At 51.8% G+C, this 17,157-nt stretch overlaps 1 protein-coding gene across 7 annotated transcripts in view; it reads left to right on the top strand.

Annotated features, from left to right (window-relative positions):
- The window catches only part of Gsg1l (GSG1 like), a 196,427-nt gene that overhangs the window by 88,633 nt on the left and 90,637 nt on the right, over positions 1-17,157 (top strand). The window contains exon 1 of one of the 7 annotated variants that reach the window (XM_004856010.3): positions 10,118-10,227. The exons of the other annotated variants lie outside the window; for them this stretch is intronic. The gene's annotated coding sequence lies outside the window, so the exon portion shown is untranslated. Of the gene's footprint in view, positions 1-10,117; positions 10,228-17,157 lie in introns of those variants that run through there. 7 annotated transcript variants of the gene reach the window in all.

Consider the following 17,157-nt stretch of genomic DNA (forward strand, 5'->3'; position numbering starts at 1 on the left):
ATGGAGAAGGTGCCGATGTGGTTTCACTGGAACTTGGGCTTTGCCTTGCCGGCTCCGCCTCTGCTCTTTCCAGTTAAATGATCTTTCTTGACAGAGCAGTCAGAAACGAGACAGAATTGGGAGAAATCTGGTCACTTCCTGTCACCCTTTGACATGGTACCTTTGGCTCTGAGCAGCCTATTTATCTTTGCCTTGTTATTTTTGTCCTGAGCAGGATGAGAGATGCCCTTTCTGTCCTCCCCATCAATTCTGGCTGTTCAGCCCCGTGGGACCCAGATGGCCTTTGCCTTCTTTGTTTCCCCGAGGGCACCTAATTCTGCACACACACACACACACACACACACACACACACCCGCCCCGCCAAGGATCTAGCCAGTATGCCAAGGGACATTTGCCTCCATGAACACCTGTGTGGAGCCTAGAATTGTGGGTGTGTGGAAGCTGGAGGTCATCCTGTTTGCCCCACCCACTTCTGGGGATTGCTGCCCTGTTGGCAGGGTGTCTACAGATGCAGCCGTTCACTGCAGGGCTGTCAGACCAGCCGAGGACCAGTGCTTCCTGAGTCCTGGGTGCTGGAGCTAGAGAGGGAGAAAGATTGACCACAAGGCCCCAAAGGGTGCTCAAAGTAGAAAGGAGGTTGTGAGGGGACTCGGGGGACTTAGCACATAAGAGGGGACCCCTCAGCTCTCTGATGACCGGGTTTCCCCTACTCCTCTGTGCATCTCCAGCAGTCTCCCAGAAGTCTACCTCACCCTGCAGCCCGGCATGGTCCCCTGTCACTCAGTTAACTAAGTCTCTCATTCCCATTTTCAAAAAATCTGAGGGGAGAGAATCTGATTGGCCCAGCCGGTGCTGGAATCCACTCAGCTCCAATGAGCTGAGCAGGGGGCGGGATCACAGTGGGGCACCGGGGGGGGGGGGTCAGTGTCCATAAGGGCTGGGGCAGAGAGGCAGTGATTGGCATGGCTGCTTGGGCGGGGAGGGGAGTGCCCCAGTTTGGTTTGGTAGGAAGAGGACAACTTGGAGCAGAGGAACCAAGACCTGGCTTCAAATCCCAACTCCAGTTTGTCAGCTGGGTGGCCTTCCTCCTTTGCACCTGGGTCCCCTTACCTGTAACGTGACGGGATTAAGCCCCCAGTAAGGGTTCTGTGAAGATTAGAACCACCCCTTCCCATCCTTGGCTGGGCTGCAAGTGGCCTGGGCCTGAGAACTCCATGGGATCCTGAGCAGGCTGTGGCCTCCTTGTGAGGGGCTGGGGTCTGAGAGTCAGGCTCTGGTGCAGTTGCCAGAGCAGGGCCTAACTGCTTAGGATGGTATTGGGAGTCAGCCATCGGCCCGGGGAGGTGTCACCTGAAACACACCTTGCAGGCTTAGTGGTCAAGGCAGGGAAAGACGTTTCACGGGAAGGGAACGACATGAGTGAATTCCAGGTGAATGAGTGCCCTTGGCCTGTGCTGGAGGTCGGTGGGAGGACATGGAGTAGTGCTCCTGTGCCACAAAACGAACACACCTAAGGGAGCGGAGGGTGGTCCGGGAGGGAGCCTCACAACCGCGCTGCGCTCTCTGCCTGGGAAGCACAGGCCGCCTTCCCTCCCGTGGAGCTCTCATCAGCGTCCCTTAGGGCCACAGTTATAGATAAACCAGTGGAGATGCTGAGGAGGATTCAGTGCAGCTCACCTTGATGTCCCCGTTCTCTCGTTCTCTCGAGGGAGGAGCACAGTGGCAGAGCAGACTGAGAATCAGGCTCTGGCCCCCAGCAGAGCTGGCGCCAGAGAAATGTTGGAATGCAAACTGCAGTGCAAACTGCAGAACCATTGTGAAAAGTGTGTTTGGCTTCTAACTCAAGTTCTTCCTAGGGCTGAGTTGGCAGCTCTGAAGCCCCTTTCTTTCAGCAGAACCTCATGGCAATTCCTAGGCCAAAGCACCATTCACCATACCCACCTCATGGAGATGCACCTGCAGCCTGGCCCTCGACTTCAGACTGGGACATTCTGACAAGATAGTGTCCAGCTGTGCATCTTAGGCCTTGGCTCACTGAGTAGTTGTTGATTGTACCTCCCTGGTACTGCTTGAGGGCCCCAGCCCTCATGGACTTGTTTCTGGTGAAGCTGAAGTGCAGGGAAAGAGAACGAGCCGATATGAGCGTTCTGACCGAGGCCAGGGTCCTCACCTGTCCCTGCAGCAGCATCTCCAGCTCACTGGGTGATCCATTGCTCTTTGCCCATGTTCCTGCCAACTCCCCTCCCTTTCACCCCAGCCACCATCCAATTCCACATAAAGTATTCGTGTTTGCTTGTGTTCTCCCAGATGTGTCATGTTTTGGCCTCTACTTTCATTGTAGATGAATAGTATGTATATTAGTCAGCACTTTCTGCAATATGCTGTGTAATATGTCACTGCAAAGGGCCGGGGATGTAGCTCAGTGGCACTGAGGCTGCCTGGCAAGTGCAAGATCCAAAAATAAATAAAATAAAATAAAATAAAGTTGCCTAGCTAATAAGTCACTGCAAACTCGGTGAGCGGCTTACAAAACCCAGCAGTAGTGTTCTTGCTTGTGGGCCCGGGCAGTGGTGACTGCCACAAGCTGTGAGCTCGCAGATGAGGCCGGGTCCAGACTGGGGTGGGGCAAGGCTGGCTTGCCCTATGTTTCCGGTCATTCTGGGACCAGAATCTACCCCAAGGATATTCTCACAACAATGGCAGAAATGCAGGAGAGGTGAGTGGAGGTCTGCAATGTCTCTTAAACATTGGCTGGGGCATGGTGCTCATTGCTTCTGCAGATCCCACTGGGCAAAGCAGGTTACTCTGAGGCCCAGAGCTGGTGGGATGGGAAGCACAGTGAAGCACTGTGTAAAGATATTTCTGTCGGTCATGGGCCATGTATGTGATGGAAGCTTCATAAAATTATAGAAGAGCTGAAAAATTCCCTGACATCCTACTGATGCGACAGCCATCAGAGTGCAGGGGTCCTGTGTTTGAGGAGATGCTAATGGAAACTGGGCTGCCAGTTGTGTAAAAGTGGAACATGAATAATTGTACGTAAGCCGCTGTTTCTGGTCTGTGTATTTACATTATGGTTTAAATATGAAGTGTCCCCCAAAGATGATGTATGAGGGCTTCATCCCCAGTGCACCAGTGTTCAGTGGGGCTTTTGGAAGGCGATTGGACCACAGGGTGCAGACGCATCAGTGGATTAGCTCTTTGGTGAGCTCATAGCTGCACCGGCTGTGAGGAGGTGGGGTCTGGTGGGAGGAAGTGGGTCACTGGGGGTGTGGCCTAGATGGGTGTGACTGAGATGACCTAGGGGGTGTGACCTATATTCTCATCCAGGGCTCCTCCCCGTCCTGGTGGCTCTTCTCCACGCCTGAGGAGTGCGTTGTACTGCAGTGCCCCAGAAGTCCCTAGTTGCTGGGAACTTTTCAACTCAGTTGTGATCTTAAGGGACGCTGTGGTTCATATGTGGCCCATCACTGACTGACACATGATTCTGCAACTCAGAGTTGGGCTGAGTTTACAAAATGAATGGCAGCATTGCTTGAGGCCCAGCACCCCACATCTGACCCGCCTGGCCCACCCAGCCACCTGATGTTTGCCCAGTGAGTCAGGAGGAAGCTCACAGTCCCTGTCTCTGATCAGTGGCGTGGCTGAGTGTCCCTCCAGAGAACTCAGATAAGGAGACCCTCCCTCGAAGAGGTGTGCAAGCCCCAGCCCAGGCTAAGAAGCAGAGCTGGGCTCACACCCCAGTCCCTGACTCCAGCACAATTGAGGGGCCCCCAGAAAGTCCTGCACAGAGGGGATGACTTGTGGAGCTGTGGGGACCCCAGGAGCAGGAGCAGATCGTGGTGAGGAAGGGGCATGGTGGACAAGGGCCGAGAGCGGGGATCCTGCAGCAGATGCTGCATTCTCTCCCTGGGCCATGTGGAATGGAATCTGGCTCACAGCCTCTGCTTGCCAAGCTCTCTGTGGAGCAGATGTGCAGTAACCACTGCATCCATCAGGACTTTGAAAATCACCTGCCACAGAAACAACTGGGACAGGCAGAAAGGAAAAGGTGCTGTAACTGAGGAAGGCTCAAGGAGCTGAGAAGCACCTTTAGGCATGGCTGGATCCAGGACTCCAGTGCTCTTACTGGACTCTGTCTCTTCAACTCTCGACTTAGCACTTCTTCTGTTAGGGCTTTGCTCTCAGGCGGAATGTCTCCCAGAGGTGGCAGAAGGACTGTCTGTGCAGAGTCCATATATACAATCCTTCGGGACAAAGGGCTTTTCTTCCTCAGCACCACCCGCAGAAGCCCTGGGCTGATTCTCCCAGGGCTGGCTTGGGCTGCTTGTCCTTCCTGAATCAGTCCCAGTCAGCAGAGATTCACACTCTGACTGGCACAGCCTGGCTCTCTGGTCCTTCCTTGGGCCTAGGGGTGAGGCCTGTCCCAAGCCACAGGGACCAGGGTGGGAAGAGGTGACTCCCTGGGGGAATCCATCAGCTGCAAGCAGATGGGGGATGGGCAGGGTGAGTCCACCCTGTCACCTGCAGGGACCTTTTACCCCAGCACGTCGACGGAGTGGCTGCCCATTAGAATCACCAAGGAGCGTTTTAAACCTCAGAAACCTGGAGTAGGATCTGTGGACCCTTTGTGTAATTAGATTTTTTAATGAATGATGGTACTGGGGACTGAACCCAGGGCCTTCATGATGAGCCACATCATCAGCTGCTTTTTATTTTTTAGAGACTGGGTCTCACTAGTTCAATACATTGCCCAGTCTGGGCTCATACAAGTCCTCCTGCTTTCGCCTCACAGAGCTGGGATTCCAGGCCTGCTCCACTGGGCCAGACTAATGTTGAAAAGCTCGTCTAGAGATTTGGACGTGCAGATGCTATTTGATATCCCCATGTTTGCACGTGAGAACCACAGCCCTCTGGGACCCCAGCCCTGCCCATCTTGGTGTGTCGTCCTCCTGTGAGGGGAGAGTTGTGTCTCCCTGTTGGGAAGGAGGAAACCAGAGGGACGGCACGCTCCACCTGTACCGAACAGCTCTGCTGCTGTCTGGCCGCGGAGGGTGACCAGGTGCTCCGCAGTGTGGCTTCCGGCCACAGTGGGGTTAAACTTGGGGTCAAACTGCCTGCTCCCAGGTCGCCAGGACTGGACCTGTGTGGCTCCCCGGTGACTCAGCCCCTCACTGCGTGGCCTGGCCGTGGCCCCCAGCCCCAGGTCACGGGGAGCTGGGGCCCAGCCAAAGGGAATCTAGTTAGAGGCCGCTGCCTCTGCGAGGCAGAGACAAACTGGGCCTCGGCTTTGTTTGGATTTCTCTCTCCTCCAGAGGGCTTTGTTTTCCATCACAGCAGGGGCCAGGAGACCGGCTTGGTCCAAGTCAAACACCCGAGTCTCTGGCTCAGGGAACATGTTTTTACAGATTTCCATTTGTTTGTTTGCTGTGGCACTAGGAATTGCACTGAGCTATACCCCTAGTTCTTTAAAAATGTATATATATTTTATTTTCAGACAGGATCTTGCTAAGTCGCTGAACTGCCCAGACTGGGTTCTGGCTTGTGATCCTCCTGTCTCAGCCTCCAAGAGTGCTGAGATTATAGGCCCGACTTTATTTATTTACTAATTAGTGCATATTCATTATACAGAATAATGGCTTTCATTGTGGCATTTTCATACGTGCATGCATGCGATATACCGTGATCATATTTATCCGTCAACCTTTTACCCTCCTCTCTCCTCCCTTTGTTTCCCTTCCTCATACAGTCTTCTTTCTCTTTTCATGCCCTCTTTCTTGTGAAAGCAAACATGTAATACTTGTCTTTCTGAGCCTGGCTTATTACCTAACATGATGATCTTCAGTTCCACCCATGGAAGGACACGATCTTGTCCTTCTTTATGACAGAATAGTACACCGTTGGTGTATATACCATGCTTCTCTGCCCATTCATCCACTGGTAGACCTAGGCCTGACTCTATCACTTTCCTGTTGTGAACTGTGCCATGACAAATGTGTCAGTGAGGGTCTCATGGGATGCTGACTTTGATTCCCTCAGGTGCATACCGAGGCCTGAGCAGGCTGGGTCATGTGCAGATCAGCACGAATGCATTCTGGGAAAGCCTGAAGAAGCCTCGTCCAAGCTAAGAACCTGGCACACAGCGTGTTTGGTCGAACCTCCTGGGCCAATCCTTGCTATCACCGTAAAGTGCTGGTGTCTGGCCTGAGACTCAGGACTCCATGCCTGCCCCTCGCAGGGCCTTGGTCTTGGTGCCATCATTCACCTTCCCTGCCCATCCTAAAATGCAGCCCCTGCCTGTGCTGTGGGGCCCAGCTTGCTTTGTGAGGGCCTTTCTCCCCTCCTGCACGGCCACTGGCCTGGCAGGAGCCATGGTCCCAGCTCAGATGGCTTCGGCCTGCTCCTGACTGCTCTGCCTTCAGCCTGGACCCACAGCCAGGGCCTCTCTGCCCAGAGCTCAGCTCTTCTGTGCTTCTTTTCTTTGCTGAGATCTTCAGTGGGCTCCCTATGGCCCACAGCTTCCTCCCATCAGCACTTGGCCCCTTCTCCCAGTTCTGGCCCAGTGTAGCTTCCCTACTTCCTCGCTCCCTCCTTACGTCCAGTCCCGGGTCCCAGCTCCCCAGGGACGCTCCTCCCCCGAAATGCTGGCCCTCCCTCCTGCTGTGACATCTGTGTTCTGGAAAGCCCAGGTGGAGTGTCGTCTCCCTTAACCTAGTGTAACTTCTTTGCCCAGAATTCACTGCTTCTCCAAGCAGAATGAGAAATGTCCGCGCTAGGGACGAGACAGATACTGTTAGCTGGCTCCTCCTCCTGAAAAGAAGCTGGCTTTGCTCAGGGGCCACTCTTGGGGAAGTGAGCCTAGGTCCCCCGCCTAGGACAGAGTCCCAGTTGCCTAAGTCAGTGTGGCTGTCGTGCCCCTCCACAAGGACTGGTTTAGAAGTAGCAGCTTTTCTTACTCTATGGGGAGATGCAAGCCTGGGTCACGGCAGCTGCTTAAGTGCAAACGGGTCCACGTGACGGGCAGCCACCAGCCACACCCAGGACAGTGAGCACCGACACGGACAGAGCTGATCTGTGATCATACTGTTAGGTTGCTAAATTAATTGGCCTGGGGAGAAGAGGCGCTATCCTTCCCAGGTTTCTCTCATGTAAGATAAGAAAACTCCCTCTCTGACAACCCCTGTTATGATATATAATCATAATATAAATAATAAGTGCCATATCATATGTCGTATTTATACTTCTATGTTTATGTAATTTGTGTTTATGAATTTTTTTTTACTAATTTCAGCACTTTATAAATATTAGGCATTTGAATGTTAAGCTGAATTAATCCTCATAAACCCCACGAGTAAGTGCTGTTATTATTTCCATTTAACTTTGAGGAGACTGAGGCCCAGAGAGGGTAGGTGATGTGGCCAGAGTCACGGAGCGAGTGCATGATAGAAACAGAGTGTGAACCCCGGGCCCCGAGTGCACTCTTAGTCACTACGGCTCCGTCTCTGTGTATATCTGAAGAGCAGCTTCCAGACAGTGTCTGGTCGGTCTGCCTGGCGCTTACTGCAGTGTGCCGTGTGCCGTTAGCCTCGGGTGCATGGAGGGCTTGGCTTTGGCCGTGGTATCCGTGGTGGGAGGGGTGGCCCTGGGTGGGGTGCGGGTCCCGCGACCCTGGGAGCACAGTGCAGAGGCAGCAGCTCGGCAGCGGTCGTCCAGAGGGTGTTAGTGTGCCCAGTGCCACAGAGCGGCCTGATCCTGACCAGGGCAGGCAGCACAGCAAAGCCTGAGATCTCGTCCGCACCCTCTCTGAATGGGGCTTTATGCAGCCAGCAAATGCTGGCTGGGTTTGCCACATCCGTGTACGCAGACCTTGGCGTGAGATGGTATGTGTCGGAGCTGTTCTGGAGGGTGGGAGGGATGCAGGGTCACGAGCACCGAAGGTGAAGCCCCCGCCCACCTGCCTGTGTCGGGGCAGGGGTCCTGGGGAGCTGCCCGGAGGTCGGAGCTGAAACCCAGAGAGCCGAGAAAAAGAAGAGTGCAGAGGGAACAGGGAAGGGGTGGGAACTTGGCCTGGGAACCCAGCTCAGCATCTGCATCGCAGTCCCATCTTCCCCCAGAGGCAATCGGTGTTATTGATCATGGGGGCAATCGATCCTAATTGAATAGGATGCTTCTTAGGTTAAGGGGAAAGTGTATGAAATGTATTTGACTAAAGGTATGTGATGGGAAAAGTACAATGATCTGATATGCATGTTGGGGAATATTTTTGTGGTTGTTTTTTTGTTAGAAATAGAATATATTGGATCGATGGAAGTAGACAAATATCTTGGGCAGCAAGATACTTGGAGACACAGGCATGATAAAGGGGAGGGAACTGCAGTTTTGACATTCTTGTGGTCACAGGAGAGATGGAGGAGCTCGGGCAGTGCAGAGGAAAGAGAAATAAGTCATTTTCAGGCAGGAAGGATGGGTGATGGATAGGAGATGCATTTGGGCATGGTCAGAACAAGGGCAAATAAATGAAATGTTGATGGATTTGTTTATTATGTTCGTTCATCAGCACCACTGATTGGAGGACAGACTGCACTTGGGAAGGCAGTGAACCCTCCCCTTGTGGTCTTTGGGGGTTGGCTTGTGTTGCCGAGAATTGTGACCGCCTGGTGCGTTAGTGTCTCTCCCCATGTTGCTGCTGCCCATAATGATGAGTGACAGGTCCGATCAAGGCAGGGTCCTCATCTGGGGAGAGGGCGACAGCCCAAGACATCTCAACAGAACAAGAGCTTGGAAACAAGACAGAGGACTGTTTATACAGAGGGAAGTATCCAAGCTATCAAGCCAGTTCTTTGGGTGGTCCCTGTGTCTCTTGCCCTTGGCCACAGCAGCCAGGGCATCACTGAAGGATGGACAGGAGCTTTGGAGAAAAGGTGAGGGAGAGGGAATCCAGGTTGAGAGAGTGTTCTGTCCGTGTCTTGTTTCAGGAATGGCGGGGAATTCGTATCTGTGGGGTTCATGGTCAGTGTGTTGTGACAGATGAGGCTGGAAAGTTAGTAGTGGTGGTGCTTGAAAAGAACATGCCAGAGCCAGGCATGGATGGTGCACACCTGTAATTTCAGCACTCTGGGAGACTGAGGCAGGAGGATTACATGTTCGAGCACACCCTGGGCAATTTAGTGACTTAGTGAGACTCTGTCTCTAAATACAAAATTAAAAAGGGTTGGAGTGTGGCTCAGTGTGAAGGCCCTGGATATAATCTCCAGTACTGGAAAAAAGAAAACGAAAAAGGATATGTCAGAGGAAAGACCACGGTTTTGCAGTGGGGATATTCAACATCGAACAACACAGGCCCAAGAGGCGGAGCAGACACTGGCCACGGTGCTGAACTAAGTCTCGGAAGGCAAACCGAGTCTTGGAGAGGCAGGGTGACTTTGGTGGGTGAGTAGAGATGCTTAAGACAGCAGCTACTTATGGCTGTGATGAGGACTGAAGGATTTCAGGGTCTGAACCATCAGAACAGTGGTGTGGGTGTGTCTCCGCCCCGGAGCAGGGGATGGTACAGTTGGATTTGTGCTGTGGAACCTTTGCTCCCCGGGCGGATTGATGGGTCATAGAGTTTTAGAGTGAGTAAGGACCTGAGCTTATTTCTCTCCATCTGACAGGGTGTAAAAGTTCCCAGCCCATCTCCACCTGGGCCTGGCCAGAAATCACCTGCTTCCATCTGGCCCCTTGTTCCCTGTGACAAAACATCTCCCCTGTTCCCCGTGTCGCCTGCTCTTGTCCCCTGCAGCCAGAGCTGCCTGTGTCCCTGCCTGGCTGTCACTGTCTGGACACGCCTGCTGGGCCTCCGCTTTTCTCCCCTTACCAGCAGGAGAACTGGCAACCTTCTGGGATTTAATGCCAGCTTCCCCGAGGGCCTTTCAGCCTGTCACGGGGCCCTGCAGGCTGCCGCCGGGGAGGGTGACAGGAGCATGCGGGGATGAGCGGCGACTTCCCTCTGCGGCGGCTGTACCCAGTGGCTGGCCCACGCTCCTTTGGCTGCTCTGCATTTTTCTGAGCAAAACATGTCTCATTCCCATTTTGCAAGATCAGATAACAAACAGGGAACACACTTGCAGCAGAGCAGATGATGAAAGAGAGCAGGCCTCACAGACAGGGCAGCGGGCGGAAAGCAGGGCAGTCCCCGGCGGTGCTTCCTGCCTCCCGAGGACTCCCGGAAACTCTTCCCATGGCCAGGTAATGACTTCGTACTTCTGCTCACTTTAATTAAGTCAGCCTGGTGTGCTGACAGCTCAGGTTCAGGCGAAGAACTTATTTGGCCTCAGGCAGCCACACTAGAGTCCAAAAAATTCCATAGGCAAGGGTCAGCAAATACACAGAAGCTCCCACTGGCCCCTGCTCCTTGGCCACCACTAATTGATCATGCACCTCTGAGTCTGTGTGTTCAGGAGCCTGGAAGTGAACTGTGGCCCTTTGGGGCTGGGGATCACTTAAGGTAGGGTGGTAAGAGGCCGTCGTGGCTGTCATCTCAAAGTGCTGTGACTGCAGGAAAGGCGGGCCGTGCGGGGCTTACTGAGTCTCCAAGGAGGACATTCTGTCCAAGCACAGCCGCTTCTCCCAGCCAGGAGCCCCCAGTCTCTTCCCATCTCAGCCCCTCTAAGCCTGCCATTTGCCACAGGGCTGGATGGAGAATTCCTCACCCTGCACCCTTTGCTCCCAGGAAATAAGCATTGAAAAGTCTGGGTTCTTCTAAACACTCCAGAAAATCAAACAATGTGACTTGCCATCCTCCACTGGGCTGTAATGATGAACCCCTCCGCCTCCCTTTTCAATGCAACGCGACTCCTCCCTGCAGCTCCCGCTCCCCCACCACTGTGGAGAGCGAGGAACAGGACCCGGGCCGAGCCAGTCAGACCTCCCCTCCTCTGGCTGCCGTGATGTGCACTGGATGTTTTAGCCACACTCTCTGAGAGGCAGGCTGTGCTCCTGGACTAGGGGCTAGGCAGGAAGGGTGCTAGCCTGTGCCCCATGGGGAGAGCCTGCAAAGCCTATGAGGTGGGGCTGGGCTTGGCATTTTTGAGAAACAGAATGGCTGGGGGGAAAGAGGATGGTAGGAGATGGAGTCAGAGAGGAAGGTGGCAGGCAGCATTGAAGGCCAGGATAGGGAATCTGGAGTTTATTCTGGTGGCAGTGGGAAGCCGGTGGCTCTGTGGGCACCCCACACTCTGACTCATTCCTCCAGACGGAGTCATCTTGGTAAGCAACAGGTTGGCTGGAGAGTGGGGAGACTCGGGGTGCCCACAGGCTCTGCTGACAGGTTGCTCAGTGACTCAAGCAAGCTGCTCCCCTCTCTGGCTCCTGATGATGAGGACCAAGCTCAACGGAGAGCGGAAGGATCGAGTCCTTCATGGCTTCTGCGTTCAATTGTTGGTACCATGCCTGTTGGAGAGCTGTGTGGAGAGGGCGTGTAAAGGGGCTCTCCACTCGGAGGGAGAGTGCTACTATCTATTAGCACTGTCTAGTCCGGGTAAAGGAAAAGAAATGATGAATTGGGTCGGGGATTTAGCCCAGTGGTTTTGCCACCTACCACGCAAGCGCAAGGACCCGAGTTCGATCCCTGGTACCAAAAAAAAAAAGAAAGAAAGAAAGAAATGGTGACTGATTCACCAGACCACACGTGCTGGAGGTGTCTTGTGTAGTATCAGGTTGGTACTTTAAGTCTCATGGATCAGCAGCCTGGAGCACCAAACCAGGAATAAAAATGTCCACGTTACAGACCCTGTAGAACGTTCGTGTCCATTTTCTTGTTAGGCCCTCACCACCTCTTCGCACCTTTTTAACAGGATAAGCGTGTTGGGCTGGGGATTTGGCTCCGTGGTTCCACCGCCTGTCTTGAAAGCGTAAGGTCCCGAGTTTGATCCTCGGTACCAAAAAAAAAAAAAAAAAAAAAAGAATTGGATACCAGTATAAGTGTGTTGTGTTTGCCTCCCACAGTGACCATGCTCGGGGTTTTCCCTGGGCATCAGGCGATTCTTGTGCTTTAGGACAGAGGCTGAAGCTGGAGACCCAGGCCTATGGAGATCAAAGCCATGACGGCCTGTTAGGAGAAGACCCAGGACCAGGACGGAGGTTTTGAGATGCAATGAGACGCTTGCTGCAGCCTCAGGAGGAGGGGACCGTGCCGGGGTTGGAGGGTGGTAGGGTGTAGACTGAGTGAGCAGGGCTGTTTCTTACGACCTCGAGAGCCAGTTTTGCATGTTTCTCAACTTGACCTTCAAGGGCATCAGGCTGGTAGCTTGATACCTGCCATAGTGGGGGTATTTGCTATAAATCAGGGATTTATTTAGGTATTTATTGTTGCTCTTGGGAGCCATCTTGGCTTCCAGCTGTTTCTTACCAGCTGAGCCTGAGTACCAAACCCCAAAGGGAAAAGATGGAGCCAACAGACAGAAAGGGCCAAATCCTGAATCCAGCAGAGCCTCAAGTCAGAGCTGCTTTTTCACTTGCATTTTCTGTTCCCTGCGACTAAGAGGTCTGATGCCAATTTTATATACAGCAGGCAAAAGGAAAGATGGTTAACATTCATGCTTTTAAAATCCTGTGATTAGCCTTGGGGAGAAAGTCGAGTCTCACTTGGCAGCAGGATTTTCTGTAGCCTGGCTTTTCCTTCAGTACCGGGGATCGAACTCGGGACCTTGCACTTGCCAGGCAGGTGGGGGCACCACTGAGCTAAATCCCCTGCCCTTAGCTTCCCTTTTTCTCTTCAGCCTCAGATTAAAGCATCCCGTGTGCTCCGAGTTCACTGCGCTTCTTAACTGCCCCCTTCAGTGTCCCTCTTTCCTGCTCTGTGCCTTGCCCATCCTGTCCCCTGTACCCGGAACACATCTGCATTCCTGGCAAGTCTGAGGTCCAGCCCCTGCCCCCCACGCCTACTCCTTCCCGAGCCCCTCCCACTGCAGCCCGGCCTCTGAGTCAGCACAGGTTAGCATTTCAGGCCTTAATGCCCAGGCCCATCACCTCTGATGGGTTGGAGGTCCCTGGGGCCAGGGACCTAATGTTCATCTTCAGACCCTTAAATACATGTTCCACGCCTTGCGCACCTACCAAGGAATACTTGCTAAACCAACACATTCATTCTCAGCTCGCTAGCCAGAATGATCCGAGGCAAATGCAAACTAAACGAGGCCAGACCCTTATGAAAACTGACTGTCTAGCCACTTGGACCTTCTGTTGTAGAAATAGAAATGAAGCACAAAGCAAGCTTGTCCCTACCGCGTGACTTTTGCAGTTGCTGTGTATGTGTGGATTTCTTCTCATCTGGCTCTTTACTTTGACTCCCTTCCATTACTGAGATTTTAGTCCAAGTACCATGGAAATCATCATTAATAATGGGCACTAGTAATAATCTGCCACTTAGTTTTCTAACCATGTATAGACATGTGGCAGCCCTGTGAGGAAGTGCCCCATCTCCCCAGTGAGGACCAAGTGGCCCAAGCCAGGCTTTGGAAATGGAGCTCAATGCAGGAATTCTGGAGCCCACAGTTTTCTTTTAAAGAGCTGCTCTTGGGGGAGGGGAGAGGCGGGCAGGGTGCAGCAGGGACGTGGATGGGTCCCCGGGGAGCTGCAGAGTATCCAACAGCATTGCTCGCCCCTTCACCAGGGTGACAGCGGGCCTCAATCCCTCCTTGGTGAGGTGGCTCCAGTCCAGCCAAAGACCTTTTCTGCAGGAGACAGCGTGGGCCTTAGTAGGGCGGTCACGGCAGCCAGGGCTTACAGTAGGGCTGGGAGTGTTTGCTGCCCACCCAGTAGGCAGCAGAGCCAGAGTTTAAACCCAGGCTTTCAGGCTCCAGAGTCTGTGCCTTCAACCACCGCTGCAGCTGTTGCTACCTGACATGAGCCCACCTCTTGTTGAGTACTAGGATTGAACCAGCAGGGCCTTACGCCAAGCTACATCCTAACCCCTTATCTTTTTAAAATTTTGAGCCAGGTTCTTACTAAATCACCCAGGCTGGGCTTGAACTTGCAGTTCTGCTGCCTCAGCCTCCCACAGTGCTGGGATTACAGATACGAGCCACCATACCCGGCTCCCATTGCCTTTTAAGAGCTTGCTTATTTTCAACCTCCCCAGAGAGTGGACTCACTCAGTCCATTCATAGCCGTGTGCCCGGCGCCCTGCAGATGGTAGGTGCCCAGAAGGTATCAGGGGAGTGAACGAGTCCCGAGGACTGTGAGCCTGGAGCCAGAGAGGCAGCAATCCTTGCCCTGTGCTGTGTGGGCACTGAGCCCTGCCCTGGGAGCCCACTCTTTATTTATGGCCCCACGAAGCCTTCTGTGCTGTTCATGAATTTCTTTGTCTTCACATATTTCTTTCATAACTGAAATGGAAGTCTGACAAACTCCCCCTAAATCACCAGACTCCTTAGGCTGTTCACACCCCTCCCTCCTTATTTCTGGGTGAGGTTTCAAAACCCTCCTGGTGTGTGCGTGTGTGCGCGTGTGTGCGTGTGCAAGCCCACACATGTCCTCTGAGGGGCCTCTGCTCCTCAGCACCTCCAACACTGCCCGTCTCCCAGCTCGGGCTTTGCTCAGGCTCTGATCGATACCAGCTTGGTAGCAACCTCATTGTGTCTGCAGTCTCAAGTGCCATTTGCTCCTGTCTTGGTTGTAGGTGGGTTCTTATCAAAGCCCATTAGGGACGTGGCCCTTCAGCAATCACACAAGTAACATGGGGACAATAATCACAGCATGCGGCAGTGGGTAGGAGAGAGCTGCCTGCCTCTTATCCAGGGCCCCTTCAGACACTTAGTATTTCCACATAAGGGTGGGGTAGTCACCCTTAAAATATCAAGGCTCTCAAAATATTAAGCAGCTGGTAGGATGCAGGACTGAAGGATCAGCCTGGTCATATCCTCTTCCCTCTTCACTGACATACTATCATTATTATTTAATAAGAGTAGCTAGCACAGGACCTGCAACCTACATATCAGGCTCATTTGTGCTAAGATGCTTTCAAAAATCGTCCTAAAAGAACTCTGGGAGGCATTATCCTCCCAGCCTCAGGAAACCAAGGCTCAGAGAGAGGACCATTTTTCCATTCTTCTTGACACTTAAAAGCTACAGAATATTCTATCCGATGATGGACCAAGTTCATTTAATGATTCCCCTCCTGCCAGGCCATTCATATTGCTTCTGGTCGTTTTGCTGGTATAAATAATGCAGCCCTGACAGTCTTTATATCATTAAAAATTCCTTGAAGAATTCATTTTGGACAACTATATAATATTTCATATTGTCAACAAAGACATGTGTACAGGGATACTAATTGTATCATTACTTATAATAGCAAAAATGGAATGTAATTAAGTGACACATAAAAATGCTTCAGAGATGATATTAAATGGAAGCAACAGGGTGCAAAATCACATAATCAGCACGATCCTGCTTATTGAGGGGGGGCTTTCATGTGCATGAAAAAAATCTGCCAGACAATGGCCTCAGTTTTACCAGTGATTATTGCTGGATGTTGGCTTTATATGGAAAGTAGGGTTTGGTTTGTTTACATGTTTATATAGAAAATTGTTTTGCTTTTTAAAAAACATGTTTCTATATTTTCCCAGTGCTTAATAATGAGCATGGATTACTCTTAAATTTTAAAAATGTGGGAAATTTTAAAATAATGAAGCTCAGTGTGTGCATTTGTCTCATTGCTCTAGCGCAAGGATCGGGAAACTTTTTTCGAAAAAAACCAGACACTGAGTATCTGGATAGGTCAGAAGGGTTTAGGGGCTTTGTCTGTGCTGTAATTACTCAACCCCACCCTTGTGGTTGGAAGCAGCCACAGACAGGGTGTGAACGAATGGATGTGGTTGTGTTCCAATAAAACTTTATTTCTTAGCACATTTGTCCATGGACCACACTTTGCCAGGCCCTCCTCTACCCCGAATCATTGTTTTCCTTTTTAAAAAAGGAACTTTAGTAAATATGATGTAATACAAAAGACCATTTGTGCCAATAAGTTCAAAATCAGTAGCAAAAGTGTACCGAATCACCAATTTGAGCAGTGCAACATTGACTTGGCTTGGAATTCCTGGATCTTCCACCCTCAGATCTCAACCCCTTCCTTCAGAAGGAACCTCTTTTCTTACTTCTGCATCTAAAATTCCTTTTTATTTCTTCATAGTTTTGCCACAAGTTTGTATCTCTGAACAGATTGTACAGTTCTGCTTAGTTTTGAACTTTGGGTAGATTGGAAAATACCTGTGTTATCCTATAACTTGTTTACATTGAGAATTTTTTTTTTTTTTTTACAGTAGTGGGGGTTAAACATAGGACCTTCACACCTAAATACATCCCTAGCACTGCCTTCCACTTTTAAACAAAATTTTTGAGATGGGAATTTCAAGTTGCTAAACTGCCAGGCTGGGTTCAAACTTCGGATTCTCCTGTCTCTGCCTCCCAGAGTGCTGGGATCATAGGCATGCGCCACCCCACCTGCATTACACCGTGTCCTTAAGATTCCTCCATGTTAATAGCCCATTGCTTTTCATGGCTGCATAGTACACTGTGACATGAATACACAGCATTGTATTTCTTCATCCTGCGGTTGTGATCATTTGGCCATTTCCAGTTTTCTCCCGTTCCAGACTGTGCTGTTCTGAGCATTCTTGAAACTCTGTGATGGTGCAAGAGTTTCTTTCACTGGTAGAAACCAGACTGGGATTCTCAAGCACAGCACGTGGACATACTGGGCTACACTGGGCAAAGCAGGAAGCAGTCTCCAGACCGTGCGCCGTCCATGCCCCTTCCACCATGGGACTCGACCTCTCAGCACCCGACACGTGTGCCACAGCTTGCTGCCTTCAGCCCTTCATAATGTTTCGTCTTCATGTCTCGGCTGAGCGCATCATTGTCCCCCCACAGCTTGGTGAATGCAAAGACATAACAGCCAGGGCTTTGGTCTTCAGGCCAGTCACCTCATCTTGAGTGAGGTTGGCCCTGAGGCATGCTGGGAGCTTGGGACATGCAGGGTGGAACAGTGGTGGGAGACAAACCCGAATGGAGTCTGTGGGGACAGACCAAGCCCCAGCCTGGACCCTGCCAAACAAAGCAGGCGAGATCATTACTAGTGTATTCAACAAATATTACTGTGTGCCTTCTATGTGCCAG

The sequence above is a fragment of the Heterocephalus glaber genome, unplaced genomic scaffold (genome assembly GCF_053883595.1).
Source record: "Heterocephalus glaber isolate CG9 unplaced genomic scaffold, H.glaber_assembly_v1.0 deba00000943, whole genome shotgun sequence".
Taxonomy (NCBI): domain Eukaryota; kingdom Metazoa; phylum Chordata; class Mammalia; order Rodentia; family Bathyergidae; genus Heterocephalus; species Heterocephalus glaber.